The sequence below is a fragment of the Scleropages formosus genome, chromosome 11 (genome assembly GCF_900964775.1).
Source record: "Scleropages formosus chromosome 11, fSclFor1.1, whole genome shotgun sequence".
NCBI classification, from domain to species: Eukaryota; Metazoa; Chordata; class Actinopteri; order Osteoglossiformes; family Osteoglossidae; genus Scleropages; species Scleropages formosus.
The window spans coordinates 25,655,866-25,669,205 of NC_041816.1; the positions used below are offsets into that span (position 1 = coordinate 25,655,866).

At 41.9% G+C, this 13,340-nt stretch overlaps 3 non-coding genes and 1 pseudogene across 3 annotated transcripts; 2 read left to right on the forward strand and 2 right to left on the reverse strand.

Annotated features, from left to right (window-relative positions):
* Nucleotides 1–141: 141 nt before the first annotated feature.
* On the forward strand, nucleotides 142–224 carry trnal-cag (transfer RNA leucine (anticodon CAG)). The gene has a single exon. It is a non-coding gene; the product is annotated as a tRNA-Leu (tRNA).
* Nucleotides 225–761: 537 nt separating this feature from the next.
* Nucleotides 762–843, reverse strand: trnas-aga (transfer RNA serine (anticodon AGA)). Its single transcript has one exon. It is a non-coding gene; the product is annotated as a tRNA-Ser (tRNA).
* A 671-nt stretch (nucleotides 844–1,514) lies between these two features.
* On the forward strand, nucleotides 1,515–12,185 carry LOC108941044 (protein mono-ADP-ribosyltransferase PARP14-like; annotated as a pseudogene).
* A 1,073-nt stretch (nucleotides 12,186–13,258) lies between these two features.
* On the reverse strand, nucleotides 13,259–13,340 carry trnas-aga (transfer RNA serine (anticodon AGA)). The gene has a single exon. It is a non-coding gene; the product is annotated as a tRNA-Ser (tRNA).

The following is a 13,340-nucleotide window of genomic DNA, read 5'->3' on the forward strand; positions in this document are numbered from 1 at the left end:
AAGCGCAGCATTGACGTGATAACAATTGTTGGTGTTTTTTAGCGCAATGTATCTTCTTCTATGAGATGTACTTCGAATTAGAGAAAAAAGTCTGCTTCATTAATAAATGTAAACACAATGTTAGCCCGTACATATGTAAGAGTCAGGATGGCCGAGCGGTCTAAGGCGCTGCGTTCAGGTCGCAGTCTCCCCTGGAGGCGTGGGTTCGAATCCCACTTCTGACAAAACTTTTTTTTTCTTTTTTTTTAAATAAAATAAAAAAATTTTCTAAAGCACATCTCATCATCCGAAACCGCTTGTTCCATACGGGGTCGCGGGGAGCCGGCGCCTAACCCAGCAACACAGGACGGGATGCTACTTCGTCGCAAGGTACCCCCAAGCAGGACTTGAACCGTACATCGAAGCCCACGGTAGTTGCTGTGAACATCTCAGTAATATTATTACTGTATATGGATAATTACTGTTAACAGTGAGACGTCATCATCGAGTTTTCTTGTTTCAATGACCGTCGTTCACGATGTTACAGTAGCGCGGGGAGCAGTGTGTCAACCAGAAAATATTAAAAATACAAAATGAATGTCACTCACTCAACTGAAACTTACTTCGAAATATTTTTTAAATGTTAGTTTCTTCTTCTTTAATTTGTTTTTTTGCCAGTACAGCGAATATGAAAGTATGGCACAACTCGTAGGAGTTTATAAACAATTGTTTCATTGGACCATGTCAGTCGTGAATGAGTCAGTGTAAAACACAAAACCGACCGTAGTCGGCAGGATTCGAACCTGCGCGGGGAGACCCCAATGGATTTCTAGTCCATCGCCTTAACCACTCGGCCACGACTACTGCTCGTGAGTTTAGTGCCGCAACTTCCTCGGAAATTTACATTTATAGTACATTCAGTTAGCAGACATTTTTTTCCAAGATAGTACATCTCATAGAAAATACAATAATGTGTTTATTACATTAGCAAAAGACACAAGTAGACAAATATTATTATTGTTCTTGCTGTTGTTGTGTATAAACATTTACTTTACAATGCAGGAGGAGTAGCTGCGTGAAGCGGGTTATCCATTATGATCTCAAAGTTATTAATTCAGTAATTCTGTGCATGACCATTTTACATCTTACACGAATTTAGGAGATTATATGAGCTAGGCGAGTCTGGAAAAGGTGAATTTTAAGAGCCTTTTTAAATGTATGCAGGGATTCAGCAGTTCTGAGTGAAAGGGGGAGGTTGTTCCATCACAACGGAACCAGAACCAAGCATCTTCATGCTCTTGGACCTGGGAATTTATTTACCCGCTTTATAATTTCTCATAAGAACTTATTTAATAATTGAAAAGCTACTTCTGAAATGGTTTGTGCAACCTTTTCAGACAACTGACTCAATTGTACCTGGAAAAAAATAAAACAAGTGGAACCAGTTCTGTGAAGAAAAGAAGTGAAAATGAAAAGGAAGAGCACAGCTGCTCGTTTCCTTCAACGCTCATAAATTTGACAGCAGTACCTTTAGCAACACTTGTTGATGTGCTTGTGAAATGGCACAGTATCCATACCCGGTGTACTTTGATTTACCTCACCTCAGTGAAGGACATGGGGATAAGATCAAAAAGTACTTCCAGATCAAGCGAAAGTCCGGCGGGGGGGACTGTGGACCGCTGGACATTTTTGCGGGCGACACTTATATGATTGCCTTCAAGGAACAAGAAGGTGAGGCTTTTTTTTGGTTCCTACAAAGTTTTGATGATCAAACTTAGATTAAAGAGTCAAGGCTGTTATGAACTTGTCAAATCCTCTGGGTCGTCATTTGTAGCTCAGTTGTGTCTCTGAATCATAGTATAGTAGTATATACTAGTATATCATAGTTCGGATAAACCTGTAATATATATGTAGAGAGAGGTACACCAATATCACAGTATATATCATCATCACATCACGTCATCTGAAACCGCTTGTCCCATACGGTATACGAGGTCGCGGGGAGCCAGAGCCTAAGCCGGCGACACAGGGTGTAAGGCTGCAGGGACACACCCACCATGATTTACTTTATATCTTTTAATACTAAATAAATGCAAAACACTTGGAAAAGAATCAAATGTAATAGACTAAGTCTCAGATGAGAAGACCTTTCACTAGGAATGATTGTTGGGGTTTAGGGTTTTTTGTGTGTCTATATATTTACATTTCACTTAGCAGATGCTTTTCTCCAAAGCGACTTACAACAGATACTATGTAGTGTTATCAGCCCACACACCATATTCACCAAGATGACTTACACTGCTAGATACACTACTTACAATGGGTCACCCATCCATACAACAGCGGAACACACACACACTGTCTCTATCACTCACACACTATGGGGGAACCTGAACAGCATGTCTTTGGAGTGTGGGAGGAAACCAGAGCACCCAGAGGAAGCCCACACACAGACAGGGAGAACATGCAAACTCCACACAGACTGAGCGGGAATCGAACCCACATTCTCTCACAGTACCCAGGGTGCTATGAGACAGCAGCACTACGTTATATATATATATACACATATATATGACAGAGAGAGAGAGAGTGAGACACCCATATGTTTATCCGAACTATGATTCATGTATTTCTCCATTTTCAAATTGTACGTTGAAAAATTTACTATATAAATAGATACAGTTAGGGGTGCGGTGGCGCAGTGGGTTGGACTGCAGTCCTACTCTCCGGTGGGTCTGGGGTTCGAGTCCCACTTGGGGTGCCTTGTGATGGACTGGCGTCCCGTCCTGGGTGTGTCCCCTTCCCCCTCCGGCCTTACGCCCTGTGTTGCCGGGTAGGCTCCGGTTCCCCGTGACCCCGTATGGGACGAGCGGTTCTGAAAATGTGTGTGTGTGTGTGTGTAAATAGATACAGAGAGTACATTTTTAAATACACTGACCGTACAAAGAAATATTGATGCATCTCAACCAATTCAGAGACACGGGTTGAAAGGCAGTAGTGTCACACAGGCTGGAAATTATAATATAGATATTATTAATATCCTCGGAAGTACAAGAGACAGGACCACACTTTGAACGACACAAACCAGCACGACCGCAGCAGTGAACAATGAGCCTGTATGTCGAATGTCTTCTGCGCTGGGGGTGAGGTTACACTCAGGAAAAACAATTTCTGATTGTTACGTACATTGCTTATGTGTTTCTTTGTCTACCTTTTTTTGTCTTGCTTCGCAGCCCAGGAGAGGGTATTGAACATCAAGGAGCATGTTGTTACTTTGCCTAGCGGTGAAGTTCGGTTCTCAGTCAGGAGCAAGGCCAGTCCAGCACCCGGCAACTCGAGTGCCTCTCCGCAGCTGAATGATGACACTCACAGTGTAGGTGCCATTGTGTCTCTGCTTGACAGCTTGGTTTGACTGAATTTACCCACCAAGAATGAAAGCAGGGAATCATGCCACTGTTGGCTTTCGACTTTGACATGTTGCACAACTCCTTTATTATCTCCCATGACATCAGTATTTGCAGTCAGAGAAACGAATGAGTGATTGTTTTATTTCTATTTTCTTTTTTAAGAGTTTGTGTAACTAGTATAAAAATAGAGGTTTTAAAGGTTGGAGAACACCCAAAAAACCCTAAACCAATCCAACAATCATTCTGGAGAACTGACCTAGTGGAAGATCTTCTCATATGAGACTATTGCATTTGATTCTTCTCCAGGTTTCTTGCATGTATTTAGTATTAAAAGATATAAAGCAAATCATGGCAATTGTAAAGTTTTAAAGATCTGCTGAAGACCACTGTCTGGCCTCACATCAGATTTTCAAATTCTTTAGTCATGAGTGAGAAATCGATAGGCGAGATCATAGGTAGCCAACTAGACTGGAAGGAGGAATATAAGATGAAGAGTGGGAAATGGAATGGATAAGTGAATTAATAGTTCCCATTGAAGAAATTAAGTATTTTTTTCAGGTCTGCACTTTATCTTCTGGCTTTTAGGTGTTTATCTTTTGTCATTGTTTAAATTGCAGCTGAATTGTGTTCATATGCAACTACGTTTACATTTATTCATGCTTTTCTCCAAAGTGACATACAATGTCAACCTATTTAACAATTATTTACCCATCTGAAGAGAATTTTCACCAGTGCAATTTAGGGTAAGTACCTTTCTCAAAGGTATGACAGGCCAGGGGGGAAATTTTAACCTGCACCCATTGGGTCCAAAGGGAGTAGCTCTAACCACTGTGCTACCAGTTGTCCGTCTCTATGTAGCTGTGAATTCACAAATGCTTTTTTAAAAAGACATTCAATTTTTATACATTTTCACAGGCACCTTTGGGTAACCAGCAGGAGAAAACTGTATCTCTGGATCCCTACCTCTTACAGTACCTGAAACACTGCCCTCAGGCAGGAAAAAATCTTCAGGTTCTGCTCTCTCCGGTTTCCTCCTCTTTTGACCTTCACCCAGAAGAAGAGAAGGTGGTGGTGAGAGGAGTGGCCAAGGAGGGGCAGACAAGTAAATGGGAAGCCCTGATAGATGACGTATTTGAAAAAATAAAGAGGAAATACAGTTATCATTATGTGTCTGACCAGCTGATGCTGGAGACCCTTACGAAGAGTTCGAGCTTTGGTTCAGAGGATGTTCAGGTGTACAAAGAACTAGCGCAGGGATTTGCAGTGATAGTTGGAGAGGCTAAACACGTTCAAAAAAAAGTGCTGTCATTGGAAGTGCTATTGCAGAAGCAAGAGACTAGGATGCAGTGCAAGGTGTCAGAAATGCAGTACCACTTGGTTGAGAAACAGTTTGAAAATGAATTTAGGTCTCATCACCCAGCTGTGAAGGTGACCAGGGAGGGGCCAGAGCTCCTGGTCCTGAAAGGACCACATGCTGAGGTGCAGGAGGGGCATGAGAAGCTGTTAAATCTCGTGCAAGAAGTTCAAGAGGAGAGGGTCCCTCTTTCTGCTGCACTCCTTGCTTTCTTGGAGTCCAGCGGTGCCATTCAGAGGTTTCAGGCTCGGTTCTGTGAAGGCCTACGGGCCCCTGTAATCCTGAAACTTGAAGCTGATTTGGGTCTATTCAGCTTGTCACGTGAGGCACTAAAGGAGGCAGCAGCCATTATAACAAAGGACCTCCACCTGGAGACTGTGACACTGGAAGCCTCCTCATCAAGCATGGAGGAGCTCAAGAAGACTCTAAGTGATGCCCAGCAGCAGGCTAACCAGCAAGAGAATCGGATACAGGTCATTTATGAGCAAGGTGCAGCTGGAAGTTCAACCAACAGGGTCCGTTTAGTAGGCTATATTAAGGAAGTGTACATGCTCAAGCAAGTCCTGCTAAATTACCAGTTCAACCAGGTGGAGATTCAGAAGTCTGTTGCTCTTCCTCATGAAAAGATGGTGGACGTCTTCTTTGAGATCCTGGAGCTGACTAAACTAAACAACCCAGGGGTAAGGTTTAGACCCTCCCATTTGCCATCTCCATGTGTTGTCCTCTCTGGACCTCAGTATCTGGTACAGGAACTCCAGGACAGCCTCAGCCAGGCTCTCAGTCACCTAAGTTGGAATGTTGTACATCTGACTGGTCCCGGGGTGCTCCAGTTCCTCCACGGAGATGGTGCAAGAGTTGTAGAACAATTGTGCAACTCTTGCCATGTCATAATTTACTCTATGCAGCAAGAGACAAACAGTAATTATACGGTCCTCAGTCCTTCCATACAAGGTGCAAGTATTGCTGCTTCACCCCCTGGCCAGACACAGGGGGACAACTTGAAGTCCAAAGTGGGCCTAGAGGTGATACTTGGAAATGTGGAGGACCAGCAGGCAAGTTCTGCTAAAATCAAAATGAGTAGAATTTGATACAAATGAATACACATTTAAAATGTATTACAAACCAAGATTGTTGCTAGTTCTTTCTTGCTTTCCACCCAGGTTGATGTACTGGTTGCCCCCATGCTGAACACAGAGCTGCTGTCCACCCAGGTGGGGAAGGCTTTATCAAAGAAAGCAGGACAGCAACTGAACCATACATTTAAAAAATCCACAAGATGGTGCAACCTTGCCCCAGGAGATGTGCTGAAAGTGCCTGGAAGCTCCACTCTGAGATGCCAGTGGATTTACTTCATACAGTGTTTGCCCTGGGGTAGAGCAAACAGCCAAGCAGAACAAGTAAGAGGGGCATGAAGCAAAAATGGGCTGGAACAGGACAGAGTCTGGACTAGAAGCAGCTTGTTGTGAGACCAGTAATGACAGAGTTATTCCTTATAAAAGGTTATCCCACTCTTATTTTCAGGCATTGCGTCGTGGACTCAGCCAAGTTCTGGAACTCTGTGAGCAACAGTCTTTGGCCTTTGTGGCTTTTCCAGTTATTGGGCCAGGGATAGCACTCCAATTCCCACCCAAAAAGGCAGTCAACATCCTGATCGAGGAACTTGGAAAGTTTGGGAGAAAAAGCCCCCAGAGTGTCACCACTGTCCAAATCGTTGTTAAACAAAGCAGTCCTGACTCGTCAGAGGTCAGTTACCTTAGTCATAGTACTAGCTTTTAGACTCTAGAAATCACCACCTTGTTAGACACTTGGAATCTTTCAGAGCAACATGGCAGTGTTGACACAGAAGAAATTTTGTAATGTCTCCAAATAATGTTGATAATTTCGACAATTCTTTCACAGATGCTTCTACATATGTATCAAGGACTGAAACAGTTTGTCCAGGACCAGTCCACAAGTCAGAGTAAGTTTGTCTTGGAAGTTGGGCAGATCACGCTAAATGCATTTCCATTTTAAAATTAACCCCTAATGTGGAAAAACATCCTGATCATAATGGACATTAGTTCTGGAACATGACCAGCCTATTTTTGCATTATTTTAGAGTATTTAACATATGTTATCTGTTGCACCCCAAGAGACCAAGCTGAACTCATGCTCATAAAAGCCATATCATCTCATTCCTCTTTCAGCTATCTTCACATCACTGATAACTGATATGGATGACCTGACTGTGGCAGTGAGAGAAATTCAACTGGAACTTGTCTTTGGTGACATTACAGATGAGACAACAGATGTCATTGTAAACACCACAGATTTTGCTAATTTTGATTCAGGTACCTACCCAAACATGAATGACTCTTGATGTGGTTACAGTTATTTATTTAGCTGATGCTTTTCTCCAAATCAACTTACAATGTTAAGGTTACAATTATTTACCCATTTATACAGCTGGGTAGGGTTAGTAGAGCAGTTTCAGGGTAAGTACCTTCCTCAGGGGTACTATAACCAGAGATGGGGACAAACCCGCAGGCCCCAAAGCAACAGCTCAAACCACTACGCTATAAGCTGTCTCATATAAATTGCTGATCTAGATTCTAGATCTAGATTGTCCAATTCAGATTGTAACTGAATAGGTTAGGCTGGAAAAATTAGAATTTTTAGAGAGAACAACAGAAGAAGGAGACTAGGAATTAAATTGGTCAGACAGCAGAATTTTGACTACCAAGATGTTGTTACAGGCAGATGTTTCTGCTTTACCTGTGAGCAAGGCCTACTAAAAAGAAAAAACAGGAATTTTGGGTGTTCGCTATTTCTGCCCACCTGAGCAGAGACTGAGAACAAAGAAGTGAACTACTAATGCACCCAACAATCCAAACCTTGAACCCAACCCCCTCAAACACCGATGCGGATTTGATGTCGACTCAATGTTGAATCTTCACTGAGGAATTGTACAAACAAAATGAATCTTGACCTTTTCAAATTTTTTGAAAGATGAAACTTTGACGAACAAGGTTTACAAGGAAATGAATTACCGTTGAATCCTGTACTACAGACAACTCTTTGTACTCACTATAAAAGCAAGGCTGATTTGACCTTTAATAGGAAATTATTCCGAACCAAGCCGATTTTCACAATTAAAAAACTAATCATAAGCACAATTCATTGATGTGGATTCAACATTGTGCAAGTGGAAGATAGTCTGAACACATGACCAAGTAAGTGGCGGATAGGCCTGGGTGCAACGTGCTGTGTCATCGGTCGGTTTCTAATTAAAATTCAGTTCATTTACTTGTTTATTTTTGGAAAGGCTCAACAGAGCTGGAATTGCCGCTAGACGCAAGAAATCGAAAAACAAATAAAATAACACTAAATTGATTTATTTATAAATGTTATTATATTTGTATTTATTTTGTTTTTTAGTTATTATTTTTTATAAATTTTAATTTCTGTTAAGATTGTAAAATTTTCTTGAATTTATTTTAAATTATAAAATCTTTTTTTTAGTAACATGGCTGTTTTTTTTTTTTAAAACAGAACACTCAATTTCTTTTAGTGTTTTGGCATTTATTTTATATCACATTCAGTCTTTTTCCTCGGAGCTCTCCCAAATATAAAAAGATATGAGGAAAATATTGATGGAAACCATTAATTAAGTTAACAGCAGTCTTAACAAAGATACTACAGCCAGTACTAAGCCATCCTAGAACAGTGGAGAGTTCCCCCAGGTCACTCTGAGCCCCTCTTCCTTGCATAATGGTTAGGAGGTCACCCTTTGAACTCCCCAGAATTACACCTATGGCAAACTACGCATAAGCAATACAACAACCAATCAAAACAGAACACCAGACTATATACAGAAATAGACACTAATAACTATTTATACTGAGCAATATCAGCTCCCTTCAGCGCTGTTACAATATGCTTTGGGTATGAGCCTTCTGTTTTGAACTGTGATGCTTATGAGTGTATGAGCATCTAGATGATTTGGATTCCATTTTATAGGAGTGTGCAGAGATATTCTGGACATTGCTGGAGGGGAGATTGAAAAAAAACTTTCAGGTGAGCTTTGCCTTCTTTGTAACTTTATCAAACGGAGTTTTTACAAGGTTCCACATTTTGTAGTCTAGTGCTGAAAAGAAGAAAGAATTTTAATTTTCAGAATTTTAAGGATAACAGAAGCCATGAGGGGCAAAATCACTGATGGTTTACTTTCTCAAGAAAAGAAGTAAGCTCATATGGCTTTTGAAAACTGTCGTTATAGCCATTCATACATTATTAAAAAAAATGCAAAAGTCAAACAATATTTTATCACACAAAGCTTTCTTCCAAATTTTTATGCTGTTCAGATGGTGTTAAATGAATGACATTCACTATTAACACAAGAATGAGGTAGACACTTCAAACATCACTGCAGTGGTGCAGGATTGGTAGCAGTGATCCACTCCAGTCTTTGGTCACCGTCTAGCACGTGTAGGCCGTGGTGAAATCCTGGAGACTGAACCTGGAGGGTTACCTATCAGGGCCCTCATGCATGTGAATGGTGAGAAGAATCCAGGTGTGATTCAAAGCTTGGCAAAGAAGATTGTTCAAAGATGCGAACTACGGGGCTATACATCAGTGGCCATCCCTGCCATATGTGCTGGTGGGTACCAATATGTTTTTACATGATCTTGGTTCAGTCACAAGCTTCATGGATTTTTCACTGTAGACCTACTGAGGGCCTTTGAAGAGAGTAATATTGCCATTCAAATGAAAGATTTATCCCAAATTGTTTCCACAAAATAGTTTCCAGCACTAACACTGCCAGTCACTCTTAAAATCCACATACAGCAGATATCTGCATTTTATACCTGTCTTAGCAGCCTACTACCTGCTAGACCAGTCGTGCTAGCCTAATTATAGCACATACTTCTTTTAGTGCCTGACAGCCAAGAGGTAGGAATTCTCATAACTCCAGCTGATGTCCTCACCAAACTGTCCTGTTTTGCATTTGTCATGGGACAGGCAAGGGGGCACTGGACCCTTGGATAGTTGCAGATGCCATCCTGAACGGGATCAGCAATGCAATGCTGGTTGCCCCCCTGCAGTGCCTCTCAACTGTGCGCCTTGTCGTGACCAAAATCAATGTCTTCCTGGAGTTCAAAAGATACCTGCAGACTCATTTTGGAGTGGTGCAGTCCAGAAAGGGTGAGATTTTATGACTCTTGTGGAATAGGGTCATGCTTTTAAAACACAGACAATACATTAGCTTCATCAAATCACAGCAAGGAAGTATATTCCATCAGGAAAGCTGGTAGTGTAGTGGTTAGAGTTACTGCCTTTATACTCAAAGATCATGGGTTTGTGCCCTGCCTCTGGCTGTAGTACCCTTGACCAAGGTACTTACTCTGAAATTCTTCCAGTAAGAATTACCCACCTGTATATATGGATAAATAACTGTAAATACCATGACATTATAAATTGCTTTGGAGAAAAGTGTCAGCTAAATGAGTAAATGTACATATGTGATGTAGAATGAAGACAGTTCTTATTGACACAACCATGTCCATAGCTACAGGGTAGCAAAGTTAAATGAGTTGTGCTAAGAATTCCTCTCTTGTTCCCTCAGCAAGCAGAGGAAAATCTCAGGAAGTGAAAACACAGCCCTCTCCGAGGCCCGATCTAGGGCCTCTCTGGAACCTTGGACAAGTGCATTCCTCTACAAAATTGCTGGTCATCGGGTTGTGTAATGAGGCAGTGGCAAGTGCAATGCAAAAGCTAAAGCAGGCCTATGAAGACCACTCTTACCAGCAAGAGATGTCTGTGGAGGAGTTGACCACACTTACCCAGGAAGACATTGCAGAGTTGGCAAGCAAGATGGCAGCCCTTGGGGTTCAGGCAGAACCAGATAGGACTCAGTCAGGAGTGTTGTTCCTGAGGGGTTTGCGGAATGCAGTTGAGCAGGCGTGTCATGCGGTAGAGTCCACCATCAGGAAGAATTTGAGCAAGGAGGTCCAAAAGCAGAAGCAGGATGAGATCTATGCTCAAATTGCCTGGTGCTTCCAGGAGGTCGGGAGCAACTGGGAAAGATTCCCACCGCAGGCTAACTACCTGCTTGAGAAAGGAGATGTAAGCGGAGCAGTGAAGGACGGAAAGGGTATGCAATGGACTGTAGATTGGGGGAAGATGGAAGCCACAAACAAGAGCACCAATCAGGTTGCCAAGCTGAAACGCTTAGAGAACCTGCCTGGTAATGTGAATATTTCTTCTTACTCTTTCCCAGACCTATCCATCCTTAGATTGTTCCTAACTGGAGCCTTCAAGCTTTAACACAAATGAAAATGGTGTGATTAAAGTATTTATTTGTAGTGGAAACAATGACTTCCGTACCAATTTTCTCCAGATTTTTCCCTTCCGCTTAACTGGGACAGTATGCCAAATGGACAGCTCTTTCAGACATTCATTCTAAATCCTTCATCCTCTGAGTATCAGCAGGTCAGGAGAGAGTTTAAGAAAGTCTCCAAGACGATCATCAAGGTAAGAGCCTGCTTTCTAATTCTGCCCTTTGCAGCAATTTAGCCAGAATATAGAATTTTACTGCTTGAGAGGTGAGTCACCGCTTTGTAAGTGGTCATGGAGGTAGATGATTGAAGTTGACTGCACGTCGGCAGATTGAGCGGATCCAGAACATTCGCCTTCGCCAAAGCTATGAGGTGCTGAAAAAACAGTTGGAAGACAAGAATGGGCCTTCATGTGGTGCTATGGAAAGAGTTCTGTTCCATGGAACCACATCTGCAGCTTGTGACTCCATCCAAAGAACTGGTTTCAGTCGGAGCTTTGCTGGGCAAAATGGTACCGTAACATATCTTGTAATTTTCATATTTTCGTTGTCATCTTTTCCTCTATACCCAACAACTTAAAAACTATTTTTTTTTTTTTTCCCTGAAGGTTCTCATTCACCCCATAAAAATACTAAATACATGTTCTGGGTATTACTGTAAAACTAAATTATACTACTTGTTCTTTGTTCTCTATGAAGCTACCAAGTATGGAGTGGGAGTTTACTTCGCAGTCGACGCCAGCTACTCAGAACATCCCACCTATTCCATCCCTTAAGCGGACGGGTCTCAGCGCATGTTCATGGCCCTTGTTTTGACAGGTCAACACACCCTGGGCACAGAGGACATGAAAGTGCCCCCACAGCACTCACCTCTGCAGAGTGACCGCTATGACAGCCTGGTGAATGATCTGGACAACCCCAAAATATTTGTGGTGTTCCACGACAGCCAAGCATACCCCGAATATCTCATTACCTTCAAGTGAGCCTTCACTGTTTACCCATCACACCAAATTCAGTTAATATTCCTAAGCACTTCAGTTGGCCTATCGCTGTTTTTTTCTTTTCTTTTTTTAAATTTCTGTGGCTTTCAAGAAACAAAATGTGCCTCTATTTCAGTCTTACTATTAAGCTACTGGGGGGTGCGGTGGCGCAGTGGGTTGGACCGCAGTCCTGCTGTCCAGTGGGTGTGGGGTTCAAGTCCCGCTTGGGGTACCTTGCGACGGACTGGCGTCCCGTCCTGGGTGTGTCCCCTCCCCCCTCCGGCCTTACGCCCTGTGTTGCCGGGTAGGCTCCGGTTCCCCGTGACCCTGTAAGGGACAAGCGGTTCTGATAATGTGTGTGTGTGTGTATTAAGCTACTGTAGCATCTTCTTGTATCAATACTGTTGTAGTGAATCATTGGCCACATTATTAGGTACAACTAGCTTATACTGAGTGGGGTTTTCTTCTATCACCAGGACCTAATAAATCAGCAACAAGATACTGGACATATTCCACAGGGTTTTAGGTTCAAACAGGCTTGACAGCATCACATAATTTTTTTTTTTTTTGGAGATTTTTTTAGAGGTGCGTTGTTTCAGTCAACATTATGTTCCGTTTCATCCTAAAGACTCTCTTGTTTTTTGAGGTGGAGACTGAACAGGCCGTTGGACTAAACTAAGGGCATTTTTGTGTTTGTGGAACCAATTTTGTGATTCTTATGACATAAATATTTCAGCACTGGCTACCTGACAAGATATTTCATTATGCACACCACTTCTTAGAAATAAAACCAAACAACAACATCATTATGGGGTAATGGAATATTTGCCATGAGTTTTTTGAATATCTCATTTATCCATCATCTTATCACCAACAAAATGGGGTAAACAAGTGTTAATACTGTACCCTTACATCCTGCTGCTTGTTACAAAAGCATAAGAGGAGATACAGTCACTGATACCATAATAGTTTCTGTTTCTATAATACAGTAAGGTTTAAATTAATCACATGTATCAACTTAATACATTCAATATATTGTGGATAAGTCGTCAATAAATATTCACTAGCACACAGACAAGAAGCATGGCGATTATTCTCAATTTCACAGTCTGAAATAAAATGTAATGAGAATTTCACCAAATGTAGAAGACTTTTACTTTTACTACTTCATTGGCGTCATGACTGAGAAGAAAAAAGTTGCGGAGGTTAATAATAATGAAACCGTAGTCGGCAGGATTCGAACCTGCGCGGGGAGACCCCAATGGATTTCTAGTCCATCGCCTTAACCGCTCGGCCACGACTAC